Source organism: Mastomys coucha, unplaced genomic scaffold, assembly GCF_008632895.1.
Source record: "Mastomys coucha isolate ucsf_1 unplaced genomic scaffold, UCSF_Mcou_1 pScaffold15, whole genome shotgun sequence".
Classification (NCBI taxonomy): domain Eukaryota; kingdom Metazoa; phylum Chordata; class Mammalia; order Rodentia; family Muridae; genus Mastomys; species Mastomys coucha.
The window spans coordinates 21,700,243-21,709,167 of NW_022196897.1; the positions used below are offsets into that span (position 1 = coordinate 21,700,243).

Sequence of the window (8,925 nt, forward strand, 5' to 3'; positions counted from 1 at the left end):
CTGAGAACCTGCCACAGCAGACATAGTCCCACACACCTGAGAACCTGCCACAGCAGACATAGTCCCACGAATGAAGAATCCCTGGGAAGCCACAAGCTTGTCAGAGAGGGAAGGAGGCCGTACCAGCTGCCACTGACCATCTAGTGTGAGCTCTACGTCTCTGTTCACTCCACACAGCTCTTGTGTGCTTTGGCCTCAAATGCTCGCAGGGGCTCATGTCACTTCTGATGGGTTTTTTTTCAGGTAACCAGGCAGAGCTCCAGAGTCTGGAGCCTCCCAAGGTCAGGCAGGCAGGAAGCAGTAACTTGGAAGCCTTGACTTACAAGGCTTGGACATGGACAATAGAATTTCATCTCCCCATGGATAAGGGAGCGTGCGGATTACTGCTCCTGCCGAGTGACCGGAGCTTCTCTGTACCCACCCTACAGTGAAGTCCTCACCCACAGCCTTATGGGAGCTCTGTGGCCTACTAGCTGACAGAGGGGAGAGTGTTTCATGTTGTAATAAACATAAGGCTGCATGATGGCGGCCACCAGGATGGTGGTGGTGGCAGATCCTATCTGCACTGGCGGCAGAGATGGAAGCCACTTGTGCCCAGTCTTGACTGCAAGGAGCCATTGGTAAAGTGACTGAGGTGGGGACTTACAATAGGAGGCTGGGCAGTCACACACAGCTCGCAGGCACTATAGGACAGATCTTAGCCCATTTGCTAGAGTCAACAGGGGAGAGGCTCAAGAGGAACAGCACAGGGCCCCCAACAGCACAGGACACACTGAAGCAGATGTGACCTCCAAGCCATACTAACTGACCAAATTTCATTGTAAAAATCTAGTGAGTGTGTGTGTGTCTGTGTGTCTGTGTATAGTGAGGGGTGTGTGGATAGAAGGCTCAGTGGCTAAGTGCTCTTGCAGAGGACACTGCGTTCCGTTCCCAGAACCCACATGGCAGCTCACAACCATCTTTAACTCCAGTTCCAGAGGAGTGACACCCTTTTCTGGTTTCCATGGATACTGTATGTATGTGGTTCAAAGACAGGAGTGAAGGCAAAACATTCATACACATAAAGTAGATAAATCTTTTTTAAAAGTCTAGTGGGGTTACTGAGACAGCTCAGTGTGTAAAGGTGCTTGTTGCACATATGTGACTTGAGTTTGAGCCATGCAATCGCACAAAGGCAGAAGGAGGGAAATGACACCACAGAGTTGTCACTGGACTTCCACAAGTGGCATACACTCCCTTCCATATGACACAGCCTAGGCACTAGAGAAGCAGACTAAGCAACTGCTGTGAAGTGGGTCAGGACACCACCGATATCTGGGACGTTTAAGTGAAGTGAACGCTTGCTAAATCGGCTAACAGGGAAATCCAACGAAGGGCTCAAATGCGGCATTTGGGCTACACCAGAGCATGGGGTTTACCAGGGTCTATGCAATGCCTTGTGGTTTAGGTCCAGCTGAAGAGGATGAATGGAAGAGGATGAATAGCAAACCCCTTTGCAGAACGGGCTTATTGTTGGTCAGACACATCGCTGTGATTTGCCTACTGAACATGAGAGGAACCCCTCTCAAGGCTGCGGTGCTACAGCATGGCTACAGGATCTAGGTGCTACTTGATCTGCTCATGCTAGCATGGTATTCTCTCATGATCATCCTGAGAGCCTTGAAGAGAGGGAGGTCATCATGGAACCCTAAACTAACCCCATAAGGAAATGGAGAGGCCGAGTCAGGTCTGCTGCTCCGGGAGGTGGGACCCTGCCTAGCAACCCAGCACTGCATTTGACACATAGGAAATAGGCAGAGTGGGCTCCTGTCTAGATAAGAGAAGGCCAAGGAGGGTGAAGGCCTGTATCTACTAGGAAGCTGCAGCTACAGGGAGAAGGGCTGCCCAGACTGATCACAGCTCAGGGCCCCACTGTCCTCTTAGGCAGATACACTGGGTTGAGCCAACAGGCAGAGCTGTTTGCTTGCTGGGAGCCTGGGTAGGACTCTGCATTGCAGTGTTTAGCCACTGAAGGGAAGGCCATTTCTGATTCAACAGCATCCATTCCTAGGAGCCTTTGCTGGATGGCCTTCCACATATGAAAGTATTCAGAGGTTTGGCAAACATAATCCTTAAAATGATGGCACCCATTTTTCATGTGATCCCCAAGACTGCTCATAAATCATCTCTGTCCTCCCTCTCCTGGGGAGCCCTGTTCGCCCCTGCCTCTCTCCTTCCCCAGTGAGGACTGGATGTCTCCATACCACTGTTCTGAGCTGAGGTGCGGGTGGCTGTCCTAGCTGCCAGGTTCTCACTGACCCTCCTCAGGGCCACACACTGCTGGAGGACACGGCTCACAGGGTCACCCCACCCTCCAATCAGCAAGAGCTAGGGCATGGCTCCTCTCCCAGATCCTGCCTGACCCATGCACAGCTATGGTTCAGAATCAGGATGACACCAGAACAGGCATTGGCCCTTTCTCCAGGTAGGCTCCCAGGGTGACTTTACAAAGGCAAAGAAGAGAAGAAAGGTACAGGGCCCACAGTCCTACCAAGGTTTCTTCCACAAAAGAGAAGAGAGGCAGGAAGCCCATGTTCCTTCCCAGTACGAAGTGGTAAACTTGCTCCAACCAGCTCAACCTTCCCAACTGTAGGCTCTATTCACCAAGTTCTGGGGCATGATGGAGCCAGGGCTCAGGCTCACAGCCTGGCCTGTGGTAGAAGGATGGGCTGGGAGCTCAGAAGCAAGCTCTCTTCTTGCTCCCTTCACAATTCAGTAGATGGTGGCTATCCATGCCAGGGCTACCACACCTCTGAGCCTGTCTGTAAAATGGGCATACTACAGTAGCTCATGAAGGCTCCTGCACATCAACAGAAATGATATTTGACAACAGTCAGGGTCTGGCACATGGAGAGCTCCCTGGTGGCTCCCAATATCTAACTAGAAACTGTCCCTTCAGTGTATGGCCGCTGCTTTCCTCTTTTTACTTAAAGCAAAAGACGTGGCAGTTTTCACCAACGCTGAATCCATGGACTGGAGCAACAAGGATCAGCTGAAAGTGAGGATGTGCCGTGGGCTCCGTAGCACAATTAGCATTCTCCTAAACAAACGAGCTTCAACAGAGCTGTAATTAAGCAGGCCTGTAATTAAGTATATGCCCTTTATCATAACGATCATGCTTAAAAATGGCATGAAGCACGGAACTGTGTTATTAATGCTGTAATCCCGGACTGAAGAGCGAGTACATAGAAATCTGCATGTCAGGCCTGTCACCGCGAGTGTTTGTAAAATACATTAAAGAAAGAAGCCCCCAAACAATGAGCTCGTTCAACTGTTCTTTTTACAACCAGGCAGCGCAAGTCAAGAGGACTGTGAATGCTTACAGATCCCGAGGTTTAAACAAACAAAGCTGTAATCTGCTGTGCGCCCCACCCCCGCTGGAGAGAGGCTATGGAGTTGGTCTAGGCTTTGTTTTCTCCCTATCTTCAGCTGACCCAGATCCTGTCTTCACTGCTCTCGGGGAAGCTGCCCAATCCATAGGTTGCATTGCTTGGACATTGCCCACCACCACCACCCCAGGTCCTGCTCCTTCCCTCTCTATGGAAACTATCATTTCACTTTCCAAAGCAACCCCAGAGCCTCCTCTGATGCCCCATCATGCCCTGGGGCATGCCTCCTTGACATCTCCACAAGCAAAAGGGACAAGGAAGGATTTCATCTTAGCATGCTTGATAGATAGTCATAAAATAGAGTTGTGAAAATGTAAACTTTAAAACAAGATCCTGTTCCCAGCACTTTCGTTATTAGCTGCTAACAGTCACTGTGTCAGTTGAGCCCAGGTGCCCTCAGAAGGGATGGTGAACGGGCTCACTGGCAGGTAGTTATTGCTGGAGTAAAATTTAAATGCAGTCCGAGTGGTGGGAGGCCTTTAATCTTGTGTACCTGCTTGGGGCTTAGAGCAATAAATAACCAGTGCCTACCCCTTCCTCTCCTTTTCTGTGGCATTTCCAAAGTCCTTTGCAATTTCAGATGGAAAGGTGCCAACAACCCAAGATCTCAAGGCCATTTCTCAAAACTCATTTGCAAACCAAAACAGGGGCATCCTGCTTTCTGGGTGACTCACTTTGGGGATATCTTTGTAAGATGTTTGTAGATGCCTCCGGAGCTGCCTGCTCCATGACACTCCAATTGAGTTTACACAAGGCCAGCGACTTCCTTCTAGGTCCCCAAAGCAATTTGTTTTGCCATGTTATTCATAAGCCAAAAGGAGCAATTTATCAGCCACAAATGGAGACTCCAGAGCCCCACGCACAGGAGGACGAAGGAGTGTGGGCGCTGGAGTCAGCCGCACGTGCAGTGGTGCCAGCTTGTTCACCATGTGGCCTTGGTAAGTCACCTAGCCCTGAGTCAGTTTCATCTGCTCCAGGATATTTAAGCTCTCCATCTGCAATGCTGGGTGGGCATGTGAGACAGCAGACATGAATGAGCTGAGCCCGGCAGCAGCCATTCATGCAGGATTTTCATATATAAAGCAGTGCCTGGTTTTTTGGGGAATGAGTTCAGGTCACAACCTCCTGCCCTCTATAATCAGGACAGAGGTTGATCTGTCTGAGCCTTTCTTTCAACTGTAAAGGAAAATGATAACATCCAGGCTACTCTTAAGTTGCAATAGGATAAAAACAGGAAGCCAATGTCCAACTAACTTCTCAGTAGGTTGGGGTAGTAATATTATTGCTGTAGAGGAAATGGCCCTCCACAAGCTCCAGGCACCCATGTTAAACCATCTGACACGTGGGTACTATTCCAAAGGCATGATGCAATATCTTTTCTGGGGTGACTTACAGGGTACCCAGCAGTGTCCTCCTTGGCATCTGCCTTCTCTGGAGTTATAGGTGGAGCTTGATGAAGCAGGAATGGAGGTCCTGGTGCAGTCTAGTACCATGTAAGTAAGGAGTTAGATGTGAAGTGACTGAAGAAAACCAAGGCTGAGTCTCCCAGCCAACAGAACGACAGAACGCTACTGCGGTTAAATACCCTTGATGTTGCAGCTAGGATCGTGCTATAACCCCCACAGCACTAATGAAGGTCCGTATGCTCGAGAGACCTGGCACCACTAAAATACCATGCATTGTAGTTTTGACCTCAAGTCTGGACCTATGGGATTTCCTAGAGAATCATGGGAAGAAATGCCATGAAAGGGACATCTGGTCCATTTGGGAAGGAAATCTGGTCCATTTGAGTTGGGAAGGAAAAGGGTCACTGTCACATCATGAATATGCCACCTCATAAGTATTCCTAAAACTTTACCTCCACTCATAGAGTGCACTAGGCTGCTCCACGCGGGGGCAGTCCACACTGTGCCTGACTGCTGGCTTTGCTCTGCTAAATGAACTTCTGCTTAAAACATCTGTGTTCTGACTGACTTCTTTCCCTCAAGAAGACAAGAACTAAGGGTATTCCCCAACCTGAATGAATTCAGCGGTTTGATGTGCCTTGGAAAAGAGTCCTAAAGGGCTGGGAGGACTGCTCAGCGATGCAGGGTTTGCTTAAGTATGTGCAAGGCCCTGGCTTCCACTCCCAGCACTGCAGACAGAAGTGGAAACAAAAACAAAACTTGTAAAGAAGTCAGAGGTTACAGGTGCCTCAGGTTCTGTTAAGCACGGGTCATCTGCACCTCACATATACATAATCATCTCCAGATCCTATCTCTACACAAAATGTTTGACACCGTCACTTTGAGGGGCAATTCCTTTTCACATCCTTAGTACCCCATGTTCCACATCCTGAGTACCAAGAGGCCTCAGGCCCCTGCTCAGAGAAGCCACTCCTCTAATGCAGATAGCTGGTTAGGTGAGGGAGGTTCTTGGAGAGCTCTGAGACCAGAAAGGGCAGAAGGACATGCCTAGCACCCAGAAGGGACTAGAAACCTGGCTAGAACTGCTACACCCCTCCATGGGGAAAGCCTTTTAACTTTATAACTCTGTCATGGCTTAGCTCCAAAACCGCTTGCACTTGGCTTAAGGTGAAGATAGTTGTCTCAGGGTCATGTCCATGGAGTAATGGGGGTGGGGGTGGGGAGCTCCATGGTCAGGAGGCCTGGGGGGCTGTGCTCACACCTGCTGCTCCAAGATGGAATTCTGAAGCCTGTTAGTGAGCTGGAGATTAAGCAGGCAGCCTGACTGAGCAGAGTCTGGGCCCAGGGAGGCCTGTTCCCAAGGTCTCAGGGAGGCAGGTCTTCTCTAGGCACGTCACTGTAACTGGAGTCAAGCTGGGTGGCCACTGGACAGACAGGCCCTGCTGGGTGAGCCTCACACACACCCAGCTTCCTGTAGACAGACATCCGAGGAGGGATGCACCTTCCCTTCCAGGGCCCCTTTTCCCTCTAACATCAACACAAACAATTTTAAATTGTACTTTTTTGAGTGTCTCAATATATGAATCTGCTTTCCAATGAATCCATTCCTAAAGGCCAGCTAAGTTAAAATATCCTAAAGTCTGGAGCCCCAACCCCAAGCAGGGTTCTGCAAGGGCCTTTGGCCCCTAGCTGTTTTCTGTGCACTTACATGTATATTCATGTGTAAAGAAAAATATGTGTGTGCATATATATGTGTGTGTGTACACATGTGCATGCATGCACATGAACCCAGAACCACAGCGTAACTATTTTACATCTTTCCCCTTAGCTGTGGAACTTCCCACCTCAGAAGGCAAAGCTCTAACTCGGACTTTTTTTTTTAATAACTTCATAGGAGTATGGGGCAGAGACCTACAGCCATCTCCCAAGACACCTTGACTTCATCCCAAATGGCTGCTAGAAGAGTCATAAAAGGCCTGTGGGCTGGAGAGACTGGGGACAGTCTCAGCCTTGTAGAAGGGCCATTCCCAACTATCCAGTCTAGCCAGGATGACCAGATCAGAAGAACCACCTGGGGGACTATCCTGGCTAGCCTTTGGTCAACTTGTCACACGTTAGAGTCATCTGGGAAAAATAACCTGCAATGGAACAATGCCTCCATCAGATGGTCTGTAGACAAGTCTATGAATATTTCCTTTTTTACTGAAAAATAATTTTTATACAATATATTTTGATCATGTTTTCCCCTTCCCTGTGGAGCACTTTCTTAACTAATCACTGATGAGAAAGGCTCCAGGTCACTGTGGGTGGGGCCATTCCTGGGTACGTGGCCCTGAATGGTATAAGGAAACAGGCTGAGCAAGCCATGGGAAGCAAGCCAGGAAGTAGCACCCCTCAACGCCTCTGCTTCAGTTCCTGCCTCCAGGTTCCAGCCTGACTGCCTTCAATCATGGACTGTGATATGGAAGCATAAGATGAAACAAACCTTTTCCTCTCAAGTTGCTTAGGCCATGGTGTTTTATTACACCAATACCAACTCTAAGATAGACATTGGTACCAGGTTTGTGGGGTACACTGCTACAGATCTGACCATATGTTTGGAAGGACTGAGGAGGCATTTGAACTTTGGGCTGGAAAAGTCATTAAGTGAAAAGCTTAATGAGCTCTTGTGGGGACTTGGAAACACAACACAGAGTGGACCAGGGCCTGAGCCTGGTTTGTGCATGTAGAAGTCAGGACTCTATCCATGAGTAAGAAGAGCGTGCAGTTCTGGTCATCTGGGGCTGAAGAACTGGATGTGATTAACAGGAGACCAGAGCCACTACAGTGAAGCCTTTGCTTTGCTGGTACAATTAATATTGGTCATGTGGAGCTGAAGAATAAGCTGTGATTAAGAAGAGAAAAGGATCACTGAGGCAAAACCTTCTGAGTGTGTGTGTGTGTGTGTGTGTTCCCTCATCACACAGCAGTTATGGCCCGGACGGGCCAAGCTGCAACTCATGCTGGCAGAGTTTGGTCATGTGTGTATCACTTCCAGGTGGTACTGGCTTCAAGAGCATGAAGAGGCCATTGACAGCAGCGGAGACTTGGCATCATGAGAGCCCAGGAGAGCCTATTGGTGAAGGCTAGGTCTCAGCTGCAATAGAAGCCTCAGGACTGGAGCAGTCATGAAGAGAAGTTGAAGGCTGGCACCATGTGGCAGGTGAGAGCCTAGGAGAGGCTATTGGTGAAGGCACAGCACAGTGAGGCAAAGCCTCAACATTTGGGGGATGCAGTACCATGAATGACCAGCAAGGACAACAGCAGCTGTGCAGTGGAGCCTGCCTGAGCCTGTGGGAGGAGTCATGAGTGTTATGAATGGCAGAGCCTGAGGGGAGTCCCATGGAATCCAGAGGCTCTTAAATGAATTCCACACATCACATACCAAGCTCTTGCGGTTATACTGTTGGCCTTTAGTTTTGCTTTGATATGATTATAACTGGGCTCTGGCTTTTCCTATTTGAAATATAATGTTACCCATCTCCCCAACACACACACACACTTCTTTTTTTGATGTTACAGGAGCCCACGGTTAGGAGACTTCAGATATGTGGAGAGACATTTAACTTTGAAAAAGACTGGTTATTTTAAATAGTCTGAATTTTTATTTATTTGTTTGTTTTATTTATTTTTAATTAAAAAATTTATTGGCTTATGTCCATTGTACATAGTAATAGGCTCCATAAAGACTTTTTTGTTTATGTTTTGGTTTTCAAGACAGGGTTTCTCTGCATAGCCCTGGCTGTCCTAGAACTGGCTTTGTAGACTATGCTGACTTCAAACTCAGAGATCCACCTCGCAAGCGCTGAGATTAAAGGTGTGCACCACTACAGACCTGTCAGAGACTGAATTTTTAAAGTGTTTGGATTTTTAATGACTGTGGGGTTTTTAAAAATTGAAATGTACTTTATTTTGTGATATTGGTATAGAGACATTGGGGATAAACATAAAAGGAAAGACTATGAGCCGGGCAGTGGTAGCGCGCACCTTTAATCCCAGCACTTGGGAGGCAGAGGCAGGCGGATTTCTGAGTTCGAGGCCAGCCTTGTCTA

General features: G+C 48.5%; 1 protein-coding gene and 1 long non-coding RNA gene across 5 annotated transcripts in view; both read right to left on the reverse strand.

The window, feature by feature from the left end:
- The window catches only part of LOC116090039, a 496-nt gene extending 339 nt beyond the window's left edge, over positions 1–157 (reverse strand). Inside the window, exon 1 of the long non-coding RNA XR_004118529.1 lies at positions 9–157. This is a non-coding gene — a long non-coding RNA (uncharacterized LOC116090039). The remainder of the gene's footprint in view (positions 1–8) is intronic.
- The window catches only part of Mvb12b (multivesicular body subunit 12B), a 163,512-nt gene that overhangs the window by 26,794 nt on the left and 127,793 nt on the right, over positions 1–8,925 (reverse strand). The window lies entirely within an intron of this gene.